Genomic DNA, 15,660 nt, shown 5'->3' with positions numbered 1-15,660 from the left:
CAAGTTGGGTTTTTGTGTGGAAATCTAGTTAACTATAAACTAAATATCTACGATTTGAGAAGTAAAAACAGTCAAGTGAAAAGCGTTGGGCCGTTCTACTGAATTTTCCTTGATGTTGTTATATGTTTTTCTCTATTTAATGTTATCCTAGTGTTCTTATGCTAAGAAATTACCCAAACCAAGATCCCTCGAGTGAATGGCCTAACTCTCTTTAAACCTCGTCCTTGATCCCTCAACAAACTCAGCCTAAAAGAGTTGCATTAAGTCTACAGCATAATATAGACTAGATCGCTGCACTCAATTCCTAGACATACAGTTTTCTAGCTTGCTCTATCAAGTTCTAAGGCTTTAAAGCACTTTCCAATGCTAAAAATCCTAACTATACATACAAATGGGTGATCAAGCCACAAACATGTAAAAATAAGCATAGATGGAAGCAATGAACACATAAAAACAACATTAAATAGATAGTGAAAGAATATTACATCAAGGGTTCAGCATAACTTCCCAACCAAGAGGTTTAGCCTTCCATTACAAGTAATGAGCTTTCAATACAAAGAAAAGCATATTTTGAGTGAAGAAAAATAGCTAAGAAGGGTTGAGAATGTCTCCTTCAACCTTTAGAATCCTAATCTCACTCCTATAACCTAAACTTTCTTGGTGGCTTTGTTTTTGTCGCTCTAGCTTCTCCCTTGGCTCTATTTTTCGAATCCTCCCTTGATTTCCGCCAACTTCAGTGTTTTACAGGCTACTTGGACATTTCAGCTTCTGAAGGCTCGCTTAGCGAGATTGGCTCGCTAAGCGAGAGTAAGTGAATTTTGGCTTAGCGAGCTGAGCGCGAGAAGAGACAAATGACTCACTGGGCGAGCTTACGGTGTGCTGGGCAAGCACATCTCTAACTGATCCTCTTATAGGGTTTCCTATCATGCTAAGTGAGCTGCATGCCTCGCTTAGCGGATGTCACTCGCTAAGCGCATAAGCCTCGCTTAGCAAGACACCAGTTACTTGAACCTTCTATTCTTTTAGCCTGAAATTGAAGTGGTTTCAACATTAATTCACAAAATGAGAGTATCTACTATATAACATCAAACTAAACATGAAAATATGTACAATTCCTACAAAAAGAACCATAAATTGGAGGAACGATGCTAATTTCACGTCACTATTCAATACAAAAGTTAGTCATAAATAACGACTAACAAACTCCCCCAAATTTACAGTTTTGCTTGTCCTCAAGTGGCAGAATTCACAGTGGTTACTCAAAAGAAATGTGTTTGTTCTAAAGCATTCAATCACATGACATAAGTGGCAAGCAATACTTCAACCAATAGCTCTTCATAAAGATATGTAGAATTTCAAAGATATGAACATGATCATTAAGCAGCACAAGTGAAATAAGCTAGCAAGCAAGACAGGTATCAAGGAAGGTTCATCAAGCCTAATTCTCACGGTCACTATTTCTCTTATAAGCACAAGTGTTTAAGGTAATTCTTCAAATCAACAACCAACACAAGTCTCAACTTTTGCATTTCATCTCATGCCATACAATCACAAACACACAAATTAAATCTGAAGAACTTTCTTGGCTTGTAATGAGGCTGGGCTACAAACAATTCATGGTTTTTCTAGGATGCAAACTTAGGTTCTAGGAAAGCATTCATCCTTAGATCAACTCTTTTTTATTCCTAGCTTCTATTGAAATGCCCCAATCAAACCATCGTGCATATAAATGTAAACTGTTCAAAAAGTTGTGAAATGTGCTAAATAATTAAATAAACTGAAACTAAAACTAAAATTTAAAAACTGAATCTAAATAACAAAAAAATAAATAAAGCCCTGTCTTTAATCATCCTGTACTGGAGTGGGCTCATCATGAGGTGAGGATGGAGCATCTTGGGCCGGCAAAGATGTATCTGGTGCTGGAGTGGGCCAGGGATCCCAGGTGCTCTATGTCGCCGCCATATCAACTGCATAATCTATATCCTCGATGGGTGTGGCAACAAAAGTAACGTCTGGAGTCTCCTCAGCCTCTTCCTCGGCCTCTGGTGTTGCCTCACTCCCCCCCCAAAGGAGAAGGCTGGACTCCTGGCCAGGCCAACTGGGCCATAAAGTCCTCCATGCTGATGATGGGTCGATGCTGAGCCAAATCATGTATACTCTACATCACCAGGCATAAGCCATGGTGAAAGCTTTGCAGCATTGGCACAAGAATATCTGTGCTTTGAGTAGAGGAGCTGGAGGGTGCTGGTACTAGAGCTGGTGGTGGTGGTGTTGGAGCAAGGGGAGCAGAAGAAGAAGGAGCAGAAGCGTCAGGTCCCCTAGCCCGAGTCTTGTGGGTCCTCGGAAATGTGATCATGGGATCATCCGGGTTCCAACAGTTCTCCCTAATATATGCCAAATTAATGGCAGGGCTCAAGGACTCAAAATTAAGTGAGTCAGGGACCACTCCTCTAGCGATGCATAGTGTTGTAATAAGTGCAGGGAATCCTAGCCGAGAGGAGTTGGACTGGGCCATCTGTGAGATTTGTCCAGAGATGAACGAGCCCACATCCATGTCCATCTTCGTTAGTAGAACATAAACTAACCTCACCCTATCCATGTTAAGATCAGACGTGTGAGAGGTGGGGGCGAGGTTGGAGTAAGACAAGATGCTCCAGGTTTGCGCCAATGTAGTAAGATCCTTCCTCAAGAGCTTTCAGGGCGCTCCCTTAGCATTTAGAATAAAACCGCACCCTGGAATACAGAGCTTGGAAGCAAGCTCCTAAGGATCTGGGTGTGTGCTGCAGAATCTGGAGTAAGCAGTGTAACACTCCCCTGGCTCCAAAACCACGGGGGTCTCCAGAAATGCGTTAACCGTCTCCCTATAAAACTTAATCAACCTCCCTTGAACTCGAACCTGCCTGGGAGACTTGTCTTTCGGATCAAATAAGTTTGCATAAAACTCCTTGACCGGGGCCACATCAATGCGACCATTAGGCTGCCTGGTCAAGGCTTTATGCCATCTGTGCCTCTTGAGCTCCCAACGGAACTCATCATACTCCGTGATAAATAAATTAGCGTTCCTCTTCGGAATGATGTTCTGGGAGTGAATGTTCTACTCATAGCGCTCCCAAGCGACCTCAGAGATGAATCTCGTCATGTCGTAGGGCTCCTGAGGTCGGGAGGCAGTTGTCTTTCTCTTCCTCGAGGCCATCTACATCAAAAGAATCATAGGAAATAAAATTAGACAGGTTTTATTCAAAACTAAAAGCAGAAAAATAAAACAGAAAAATGGATTAGACGCTTGCGAGACTGGCTCGCTTAGTGCGCCTTCAGAAAATAACAGGGTATGCTTAGCACACAGGGCGCGCTTAGCGCGATTACATAAAAATAAACACTTTGGCCAAGCGAGACACACTCGCTTAGCTGACACAACACAATGGCTAAGTGAGCATGGCTCGCTAAGCCTTATTCTCCAACACAGAGCTAATTGCACTTAGAGAGAACGACTCGCTTAGCGTGACACACTAAACAAGCATAGCGCCAGTAGGCGCTTAGCCAAACTTGACCATTGAAACATAATTGGCTTAGCGAGTAGGCTCACTAAACCTTATTCAAAAACAGAGAAGAAGTTACGCTTAGCGAGACAGACTCGCTTAGCGCACGAACAAAATTTCAGAATACTAAATTGACTTGGGCTTAGCGAGACTGACTTGCTTAGCCTAGGTTTATTCAAACTTTCAGAGGCATGGGTGCTTAGTGAGCATGGCTCGCTTAGCTGCCAACAGAATTCCAAAAGCCTCATAAATTCTAACCTAAGTAAACTAAATCGCTTAGCACGACATGCCGGCTTAGCGAGTTCTTACGAACTCAAAAATTAAAAACTAGGAATTTAAATGCACGCTAAGCCGAAGTGCAATGGCTTAGCGAGTTCATGCACATAAGCATAAATTTAAACATAAATGATGAACACGCTTAGCGGGACAGGGACGACTTAGCGAGTTCATAAGAAAACCTAGAAATTCATCCAAAATTGATGAACTCGCTTAGCGAGTACATCAAAATTTCCAAAAAATATGGGGCTTTGAAGCCCCTACTTTCCAGCCACTTTCAGGCCTAAGAACTCTAATCAAAACACATCAAATGAACCTACATGCCCTAACAACATATAATCAAACAATTAAGCAATGGACAACAATATCAACAAACAATCAAAATCACAGAGCAAGCAACATTGTCTTCTACCCTAGGTTCAAAAACAAAATAAAAAAAAGTAAAGTAAGAATTACTTACTTGGATTGCTGAGGATGAACTAAGTGAGTAGGGATAAGGGCAAAAAGAAGCAGAGGGTAGCAAGAAAATATGAGTATAGTGTAGATGGTGAATGCCAATGATGGATGAATTGTGCAAAAGTAACTGCCTAGGGCAATTATGTCTTATTTTTGGCAGTTTCGACTGTCTCGCTTTGCGTGAGTGACTCGCTAAGCGAGCACTCAGTGATGTTTGAATTTTCATATTTTAAATTCATGCGCTTAGCAAGACAGACTCACTTAGCCCAATTTGAAAATTAGAAAACCCGAGATGGTTTTGGGCTTAGGGAACAAATACGCGCTTAGCGAGTTCTGCAACTCTGATTGGTCTACAACTTGAGCTAAGCGGACGTGGCCAGCTTAGCGAATTAAATGCCTCAAGATGCAGTAGCGGATTGCACTTAGCGAGATGATCTCGCTCAGCATAATGCCATTCCAGAGAGATAATTGGGCTTAGCGGGTATGACCCGCTTAACCCAATTGACATGAGGGTTATGGCAGAGAGTGATTAGCGCTTAGCGCACAAGTGCGCTTAGTGAGACTATGTGATGCGCTTAGCGAGCTGGCTCGCTTAGCCCAATTCCAAAGAATTTTTTGGGCTTAGCGCAACTGTCTCGCTTAGCGAGACCCTTTCAGCCAATGGGTAGGGGTTGGCACGCTTAGTGCGAGTGGTTACTCACTCAACGCATGAAGACTGATTCGCTTAGCGCACATGGCGCGCTGAGCAAGTGGATGACTAAAACGTTTTCTAAGTTATTTCCACATCCACATCTTCAGAGAAGCTTTAGCAACCCCTTTTCTCATACAAAACATGTTGATGTCTTACTCTAACAATCACAAGCGAGTTGAAATCTAACTATATGCAATGATTAAGAAAACAAAGAAAAAGAAAAATAAGGAAAAAGAGCTGGGTTGCCTCCCAGTGAGCGCTTCTTTAACGTCATTAGCTTGATGCATGTTACCTCAAGGGTCTGGAGTAATCTTGGCTCTAGCCATCAGAACCATTTCATTCTCAACTTCATCCATCTTAGAACAAACATTTCGGTCAAGTGAGTGTTTTTCTGCATCAAACAAGTCAAATGTGATCTTCTGATCATCTATTCCCATTTTCAGATTACCTTTCCCCATATCTACCACACAATTGGCAGTTAACATGAAGGAACAACCTAAAATCAGCGGGATTTTAGCATCCTCTTCAATATCCATGATCACAAAGTCTGCAGGAAAGGTAAATTGCCGCACCTTGACCAAAACATCTTCTACCACGCCATAAGGCCTTGTAATAGACCGATTTGCTAGTTGTAATGTCATTCTTGTTGGCATGATTTCCAGCTCTCCAATCCTTTTGCACATGGAGAGAGGCATCAAATATATGTTGGCTCCTAAGTTAATAAGGGATTTTCGAACAGACAACGCACTAATAGAGCAAAGGATTGTGACACTCCCTGGATCCTTGTATTTAGGTGGAAGGATTCTCTGAATAATAGCATTGCAATTTCCTTCCACCATAATATTATCGCTATGGATATATTTGCCCTTTTTAGTTAGTAGATCTTTCAGAAACTTGGAGTAGAGTGGCATTTGTTTCAAGGCTTCTACAAAGGGGATAGTTATCTCCAATTTCTTGAAGATATCAAGGAAACGGGTAAAGTGTCATTCCTTGTCTTTCTTGGACGACACCAAAGGATATGGTGCTTCCTTCCCTGAACATGAGACAACCTCCTTCTTCTTTTCTCTGGCCAACTCACTCTTTGTCTTCTTTTCTTCCTTTTTTCTCTTTTTTTTCATTATTTTCTTCTTTCTCTTCATCATTTATTTTTTTTCTCCCTCATTTGATTTTCTTCTTTTTCTTTTTCTCCTTCAGCTAGTAACTCTTTTTCATCACTATTCCTCCCTTCATCTTCTAGTTTCCCTCTTGCTTCCAGTTATGACAACCTTGCATTCTTCTTTGGGATTTTTTTTCAGTATTCGCCCCAAAACTTCCAGAAGAATTTTCAGCTATCTGCTTAGCTAGTTATCCTACTCAAATCTCCAGGTTTTTTATAGCAGATTCTGTGCTCTTGTGATTGGACATTGAAACTTGCATGAATTGAGCCAAAGTCTCCTCCAGCTTGGTTGTCCTCTCATAAAGGCTAGGCGCTTGATTTTGAGGCAAGTTGGATGGTCCTCCTTGGTCCTTGTTGAATTGATTCCCAGGATGAGACCTCCACTGCCCTTGATTCTGATTAAAATTAGCACCTTGCTGGTAACCTGCAAATCCACCTGGATTAAATCCTAGTTTATGCTAATTTCCCATATAATTTACTTCCTTTGCAACATCATCAAGAGCTATACAGCAGCCAGACTCATGTGCTCCTCCACATATGCTACAACCTCCAACTTACATAACTGCTAAATGTGAAGGTTGAGTTGCTTGCAATTGGGTTGGCAGCTTACTAAGTGTCTCCGTCAATGATTCTAGCTGCTTAGTTAGCAGCTTGTTCTACGCCAATAGTGCATCTTGTGAAGAAAGCTCTAGCAGGCTTTTCTTTGTGGGTACATGAATCCGATCACGCAAATAGCACAATCACTAGCAGCCATATTTTCAATAAGTTCCACTGTTTCTTCAGGGGTCTTCAACTTAATTTTTCCTCCAGCAGAAGCATCCAGTAACTGCTTGGACTGCGGTCTCAAACAATCTATAAAAATGTCCAGCTGAATCAGCTTGGAGAATCCATGAGTTGGTGTCTTCCGAAGCAAGCTACCTTAAAATTGATGGAATGAGGAGATAGCTGCCTTACCTTCAGCTGTCTTAAACTCAGGAAAGTACTTCTTCAAAAATGATGCAATCCTACCCCCACAAGGGCATTGGATAGAAAACTCCAAGAAGATTGGGCCAGAGATGCAAGAGAAGGCCCTAGAATTCTCATGAGCCTTAGGGTAGATTTCGGGCCCATGGGCTAAGTATGAGCATGCTTATCATTGTACATATTAGATTAAGGTTTCATTATTTTTGGGCCTTGTATTTAGGGCTCCATAATATAGGTAAGGTACCCTAGAAATGTAGGATTTCTCAGCCCTTGTATTTTAGGGCACCTAGACTAGTTTTTGTATTAGGGGTAGTTTTGTAATTTCACATGCATTAAGTGAATATTTGATGTGTGTGGTTGGAAATAAATTTAATTGAATTGGGAGAAGCCCAATCCAATTAAATTTTAGAGGGGGAGGTGAGCATTTGCTTGCTACACCCCATTGCCACATCATATAGTCACACTTTGTGCATGTCTTTCATGCTTTACATGCCTCATGACACCTAAGCACACTTAGTGGAAAATCTTGGACTTGATCTTGGATTAGTGGGCTGAACCATAGCTAAAATTCACTAATCATAATTAGTGAAATTTTGGCTCCAAAATTTGGCTCCACAAATTCAAGTGAAATTTGAATAAAAATTCTAATTTCCTTCTAATTTTGTGTGACACTTAGGCTATAAATAGAGGTCATGTGTGCGCATTTTTTCAACTTTGATGATTCGAAAATTAAACTTCAGATTTCAAAGCTCTTTTAGAGCATAAAATTTCGTGCTCTTCTCTTCCTCTCCCTTCATTCATCTCCTTCTTCCTCCAAGCTCTTATCCATGGCCTCCTATGGTGGTGAGCTTCTTCTAGACTCATCTTCTCCTTGAAGTGGTGTCACCTCTCTCTCTTCCTTCTCCATTGCACTACCATTCATCTTCCAAGAAGCAAAGGAATCCATTGATGAAGAAGATCCTAGGCCTACAAGCTCCAATGGAGTTTACATCATGTGGTATCAAGAGCATCTTCATCTAGGTGATGTTCTTTTGCTTCCTCTATCTTTTTGTTCGGTGAATTCTCTTTAATTCCTTGTTCTTCATCTTATTCTCCATGTATACCCTACATTGTCTTGTGGTTTGGTGCTGTTTAAATTAGATTCAAAAAAAAAAAAACTGATTAAATCTTAGATCTACGCTTGTTCTTGCATTTCTATGGTTCAAATTTTGTAGATCTACTCTTGAATCATGTTTTTGTGTTGATTTTTGGTTTTATCATTTTTCATTCATAATATTCTTGTGCTGAACCTTATATCTAAATTTTCTTCCAAAATATTGATTAGAAAAAAAGACACAAAAATCTAAGTGTAAATCACTTAATCCATGTTGTCTTAGAGTCATGTTTAGTCATAGTAATTGTCACATTATGTTCTAAGTTTGTGTTGAATTTTTATTTTGTTGATTGAATTCTAGATACATTTGTTCATGTATTCTTGTCATTCTTAGCCTATCTTTTGAATTTTGAGTCTAATTCATGCATGTTATTTAGTTCATAACATGTTCTAAATCAATTCCTAGAAGTAGTCTTGTTGTTGAACTCTTTTTTTTTTCTAAGTTTCCTGATGAAGTTGATAAAGCCTTAAGAAACATAAACACTACTCTTGATTTCTAGGTTGAAATCGCTGGTGTTGGCGACTTGAACATACGAACTTGTATAAATTACTGGGAATTGGTCACTACGTGTTTTGATCTGAAATGTTTACTGAATTTTCTAGACATCTGGACCAAAATTATGAAAAAAGAACCAAGCGATTTGGATTAAAGTAAAAAATAAGAAAAATCACACAAGTTGGCAGAAAAATCAGTGTCCAAGAAAAAAAAGTAAAAGGGAAGTGTGCTTGTTGTTTTGGCTCAAAATTTGTTCTATAATTGGTGTCTATTTTATACCAATCGTAGTTCTGAAATTTCAATTGAAAATTAGTGTGAAAAAAAAAGTTCCAAACTAAAGGTTTCTTGAGTCTTTTTATTTTAGTTTTTTTACTCTACTTTAGAGCCATTCTAAGTTTCTCTGAGTCCTAGCTTGCTTTTATGTGCTTTTCATTGCTTTAATTGTTGAAAAATCCCTGAAAATTTATCTTGTTAAAACTCTATTGGTTTAGCTTTCATTTCATTTTTTGGGTCTTTGGTTACTACTTGTCTCTTTGTTTCCTTGTTTGTGAGTTGCCATATAGGAAATTGGAAAGGAGAATTAGTGTCATCCCTTGAAGAATTTGAGTCAAGAAGCAAGGGGAAAACCACCTTAAGAGCTATTGGACTAAGAAGCACTCCAAATTGAGTGAATCACGAAAGAGAGAACAACCACCAAAATTGAGGACCTTGTTGTAATTTCGTAATTGATAATTTACTTACTTTCATTGCTTTCAAATTTTGTAACAAAAAGGGCTTTCATTGGAAGTAAGTTGGGAGCCTCCAATAAGTCACCCTACTTCCATTTGTGTGTAATAATTTTAGGCAATTTTCCCTTAGGATTGTGAGGGTTTTGTTGGGAACCTTAAATGTGGTCATCCAAACACTCTTAGGATTCGCCTAATTTACATTTCTTTCTTACTTTCATAGCTTATTTCCTTTACCTTCCATTGTCAAACCGGCTAGATAGCTTGCCTTTTACTAATTAGTTTTTACCTTATCTTTCACACCTCTTTTAGTGTTTATTTTGGCTAGTTTCAACCATAGTTTCTCTTTACCTTTTGTTTTCAAACCCCCAACAAGAAAGAACCACAACTTAGGAACCAACATGAGTTTTCATTCTTCATCTAGTGTTAATGGTGAGGGTTCTACTTTAAGGAAGGCATAGGTCATAACTCTTGCAAGAGCCTAAGTGAAGAACTTCGGGACTATTATGAAGGAAGGCATAGGTCACATCTTAGACCTCACTCCCATAGGAGAGAAAAGGAAAGAAAGCCTCAAGAGGCTAACATTAACCTCCCATACTTCCATGGGAAGGACAATGTAGAGGCTAACTTAGATTGGGAAATAAGGGTAGAGCAAAAACTTAAAAGAAAGACTACTTTAAAATCTTATGGCTCTCACTCTTATCCAAAGAAAGACCAAGGTCTAGGCATCTTAGGGGCTGCACCTTCTAAGCCCAAAGATGATAAGGGGAAGACAATAGAAAAGCAACCCCTTAAGGCTAGTATGCAAGAGAAGACTAGCTCCACGAAGTGCTTTTAGTGTCTTGGAAGAGGACACATTATTTCTCAATGGCCCACCAAGAAAACCATGATTATGAGGGGCCAAGACATTTATAGTAGCCAAGATGAGGTTACTACTTCACCTTCTTATACTGAAAGTGAAGAAACAAAAGGGGAAGAATCTAGTGAAGAGATCTACCTCCAAGAAGAAGGACAACCTTTAATGGTTAAGGAGGAGTGTAAGGAGGTAAGTGTCTCCTCCAAGAGGTTAGCTAAGAAAGAAAGGCATTTTTAAATAACGACAAATATTAAAGAAATTTCCCCTCTTAGACAACCTCCATATTTTCTCCTTTGTAAAAAAACACTTGTTAGCATTGCCACACCTCTTGGGCTTGAGTTTATTCCTCAAGTAAAGGAGTTGTTGGATAAGGGTTTGGTTCGCAAGAGCTTAAATCCTTGTGCTTTGTTGGTGCCCAAAATAGGTATTATTAGGCACCAAATCCCTAAAATAGGTGGTATGATAAATGTTTTGAGTGGTGCAACCCTCTATTGTCAAATCACTCGTGCACCCAACATCTTCATGATTTGTGTACATAGGGACTCATTAGGTAGGTTTGTTCTTATTTTTAGTTTCAATACAAACTTAGGTACTCATATGGGACACCTTAGGTTTGTCATACTTTTTGGTAGGAATAATCAATATGAAAATACAGAAAAAGGTATGTTTTATTGCATTACTTTTCTTAATTTTTTAAATAGTGATCAAGGGGTTCCCATGAACCCTAAGAGAATAAAGGTCATTCCTGAGTGGCCCACTCCACCAAGTATAAGAAAAATTTGGGGCTTCCATGACTTAACAAACTTTTACAAAAGGTTTGTCCCATATTTTTCTATACTTGTAGCACCACTCATTGAGTTGGTGAGGAACCATGTTCCTTCATGGGAAGATGCCCAGGAAATGGGTTTTCAGACCTTACCTTACTTCAACATACCAAACATCACTAATACATATGTTTTTGTTCTTTTTACAGGTGTTGAGGAATAAAGCCCAGAGTTTCAAGAACCTTAGGATTTGAGGTCAAATCCTTTTCAAGGGGGAGGGACTGATGCAATCCTACCCCGTAAGGGCATTGGATAGAAGTCTCCAAGAAGATTGGGTCAGAGATGCAAGAGAAGGCCCTAGGGTTATCATGAGCCTTAGGGTAGATTTCGGGCCCATGGGCTAAGTATGAGCCCGCTTATCTTTGTACATATTAGATTAAGGTTTCATTATTTTTGGGCCTTGTATTTAGGGCTCCATAATATAGGTAAGGTACCCTAGAAATGTAGGATTTTTGAGCCCTTGTATTTTAGGGCACCTAGACTAGTTTTTATATTAGGGGTAGTTTTGTAATTTCAGATGCATTAAGTGAATATTTGATGTGTGTGGTTGGAAATAAATTTAATTGAATTGGGAGAAGCCCAATCCATTTAAATTTTAGAGGGGGAGGTGAGCATTTGCTTGCTACACCTCATTGCCACATCATATAGTCACACTTTGTGCATGTCCTTCATGCTTTACATGCCTCATGACACCTAAGCACACTTAGTGGAGAATCTTGGACTTGATCTTGGATTAGTGGGTTGAACCATAGCTAAAATTCACTAATCATAATTAGTGAAATTTTGGCTCCAAAATTTGGCACCACAAATTCAAGTGAAATTTGAATAAAAATTTAAATTTCCCTCCAATTTTGTGTGACACTTAGGCTATAAATAGAGGTCATGTGTGTGCATTTTTTTCAACTTAGATGCTTTGAAAATTAAACTTCAGATATCAAAGCTCTTTTAGAGCACAAAATTTCATGCTCTTCTCTTCCTTTCCCTTCATTCATCTCCTTCTTCCTCCTAGCTTTTATCCATGGCCTCCTATGGTGGTGAGCTTCTTCTAGACTTATCTTCTCCTTGAAGTGGCGTCTTCTCTCTCTCTTCCTTCTCCATTCTGCTGCCATTCATCTTCCAAGAAGCAAAGGAATCCATTGATGAAGAAGATCCTAGGCCTACAAGCTCCAATGGAGCTTACATCAAAAAACTTTTCTACAACCTCTTCCCAAGTCTTCAAACTGTTTCCCTTAAACGAGTACCACCACCTCTTGGCTTCTCCAGCCAACAAAAATGAAAACAAGCTAAGCCTCAGTGCATCTTCCGCCACACCTGCAATTTTTACTGTGTTGCATATTTCTATATAAGTTGCAAGGTGTGCATAAGGGTCTTCATTCGACAAAGCATGAAACAAATTTCCTTGAGTCAGCTGAATCAAGGAATGAGGATATGTGATGTTGTGAGCTTGAACTTCCGAACACGCAATTCTTGTGAAAAATTGTGGCACGGTCGAGCTAGAATAATCTTCAAGAGTCACCCTCCATGGTTGATCTTCGGCCACGATATGTGCTTCAGATGCACCTACTTTGGATTCCCTTAAATTTGGAAATGCTGAAGATGATTCAAATGATTGCGCTTCCTTCGAAGTTGGTTGTGATGTCCTTTCCTGCAAAAAATTTCTCCTTTTTTCTGTGGTTTTTCTCCTGCAAGTGGCTTCTATCTCCAAATTTAATGGAGCTAAATTCCTTACTGAAGAGTTGCCTCGCATACAAGAAGTACTAAACAGAGCAGCAGTTAACCAAATCAAGAGAAACTAACTATTCACAAAATCAATCAAAGAATAAAGAATAAATGTCTACAAATTGAACTCTACTATCTAAGTGGAAAGAAATTCCCTGGCAACAGCGCCAAAAACTTGTTACGCTCTCTGCTATTCGACAAGTGTATCGAGTCCACAAGTAATATATAAAACAGTAAGACCGAGTATCGTATCCACAGGGAATTTGTTTCACTCAAAATGTATATTCAGTGAGCAGATATTTATATAAATCAAAAGCAAGTAAATATCAAGTTGGGTTTTTGTGTGGAAATCTAGTTAACTATAAACTAAATATCTATGGTTTGAGAAGTAAAAACAGTCAAGTGAAAAGTGTTGGGTCGTTCTACTGAATTTTCCTTGATGTTGTTATATGTTTTTCTCTATTTAATCTTATCCTAGTGTTCTTATGCTGAGAAATTACTCAAACCAAGATCCCTCGAGTGAATGGGCCTAACTCTCTTTAAACCTCGTCCTTGATCCCTCAACAAACTCAGCCTAAAAGAGTTGCATTAAGTCTACAACATAATATGGACTAGATCGCTACACTCCATTCCTAGACATACAATTTTCTAGCTTGCTCTATCAAGTTCTAAGGCATTAAAGTACTTTCCAATGCTAAAAATCCTAACTATACATACAAATGGGTGATCAAGTCACAAGCATGTAAAAATAAGCATGGATGGAAGCAATGAACACATAAAAACAACATTAAATAGATAGTGAAAGAATGTTACATCAAGGGTTCAACAAAACTTCCCAACCAAGAGGTTTAGCCTTCCATTACAAGTAATGAGCTTTCAATACAAAGAAGAACATATTTTGAGTGAAGAAAAAGGGCTAAGAAGGGTTGAGAATGTCTCCTTTAACCTCTAGAACCCTAATCTCACTCCTATAACCTAAACTTTCTTGGTGGCTTTGTTTCTGTCGCTCTAGCTTTTCCCTTGGATCTGTTTTTCGACTCCTCCCTTGATTTCCGCCAACTTCATTGTTTTAAAGGCTACTTGGACGTTTCAGCTTCTAAAGGCTCGCTTAGAGAGATTGGCTTGTTAAGCGAGAGTAAGTGAATTTTGGCTTAGCGAGCTGGGCGCGAGAAGAGACAAATGACTCGCTGGGCGAGCTTACGGCGTGCTGGGTGAGCACATCTCTGACTGATCCTCTTCTAGGGTTTCCTATCATGCTAAGCAAGATGCATGCCTCGCTTAGCGGATGTCATTCGCTAAGCGCATAAGCCTCGCTTAGCGAGACACCAACTACTTGAACCTTCTCTTCTTTTAGCCTGAAACTAAAGTGGTTTCAACATTAATTCACAAAATGGGAGTATCTACTATATAAAATCAAACTAAACATGAAAATATGTACAATTCCTACAAAAAGAACCATAAATTGGAGGAAAGATGCTAATTTCATGTCACTATTCAATACAAAAGTTAGTTGTAAATAACAACTAATAGTGTTGCCCAGTTTCATCGTATCTTTCGTAACACTCACCACATCTATCAGATCTAATAATTTTCACCTTTTTGTCCAATTGTCTTTCTACTTCATTCAAGTAAATTTCTAAGGCATCCACTGCCTGAGATTTCTCATGTAGTAAGTAGACATAACTGTAACGTGAATAGTCATCAATAAAGGTGATAAAGTATCTTTTCTTTATCAAAGAATTAATATCAAAAGGTCCAAAAATATCAGTATGCACAATTTCAAGAAGCTGAGTGCTTCTTGTAGCTCATTTCTTTGTATGTTTTGTTTGTTTTCCCTTAATACAATCCACACAAATATTTAGATCCCTAAAATCTAGATCATGAAGAATTACATTCTTTATTAATCTTTCCATCCTTTCTCTAGAAATGTGACCTAAACATTTATGCCACAAGAAAGAAAATTGTTCATTCACTAAAATACGTTTAGTGCGAACATTATGATGTAGAGTTAAAACAGTTTCAACATACAAACCATCTAATTTCAATTTATATAAACCATCACAAAGAACACTAGTACCAATGAGATGATTATGCTTAAATAAACTGAAACATTCATTACCAAAATTAAAAGAGTATTCAGTAACATCAAGTTTAGATAATGAAACTAAATTCCTAGACAAACTAGGTACATAAAAAGTTTCCAGTAAACCTAAGTGATGTGCAGTGTCGAGTTTTAAACAATAAGTCCTGACTGCTTCCATTGGAGCTTTCACTCAATTCCCCATGAAGACGAACTTCTCATTTAGGCTTATGGTTTGGATTGTATGGAATCCTGGTATAGTGTTAGAAATATGAGTCGTACATCTAGAATCAATCCACCATGTATTATGGGAAACTTTAGTCAAGTTTGATTCAAAATATATAAGAACATTAAGCTCACCTTTCTTTTCGAACCAAGACTTACGCTTTGGGCAATCCTTCTAGAAGTGTCAAGATTTTCCACATAAATGACAATTGTTGCTCTTTGATGCCTTCTTCTAGATTTGCATAGGACCGTCATTGATCTTTAATGGCCCTTTGCCTTTATCATGCTTCTTCACAAATCTTTTTCCAGCTCCTTGATTCCCTTGGTGGCTTATATAATGGAATAAGTGACTTCCTTGATTCTTAAGCCTCGTTTCTTCCTGAACTAACATACTGTGCAATTCATGCACATTTCATTTATCTTTCATGGTATTATAACTCATTTGGAATGGGCCATACCCAGACAGTAATGAGTTTAGAATAAACTGAACAAGGAAGTTCTCAT

Source organism: Glycine max, chromosome 15, assembly GCF_000004515.6.
Source record: "Glycine max cultivar Williams 82 chromosome 15, Glycine_max_v4.0, whole genome shotgun sequence".
Lineage (NCBI taxonomy): Eukaryota > Viridiplantae > Streptophyta > Magnoliopsida > Fabales > Fabaceae > Glycine > Glycine max.
Note: the sequence above shows the minus strand (reverse complement) of the source record.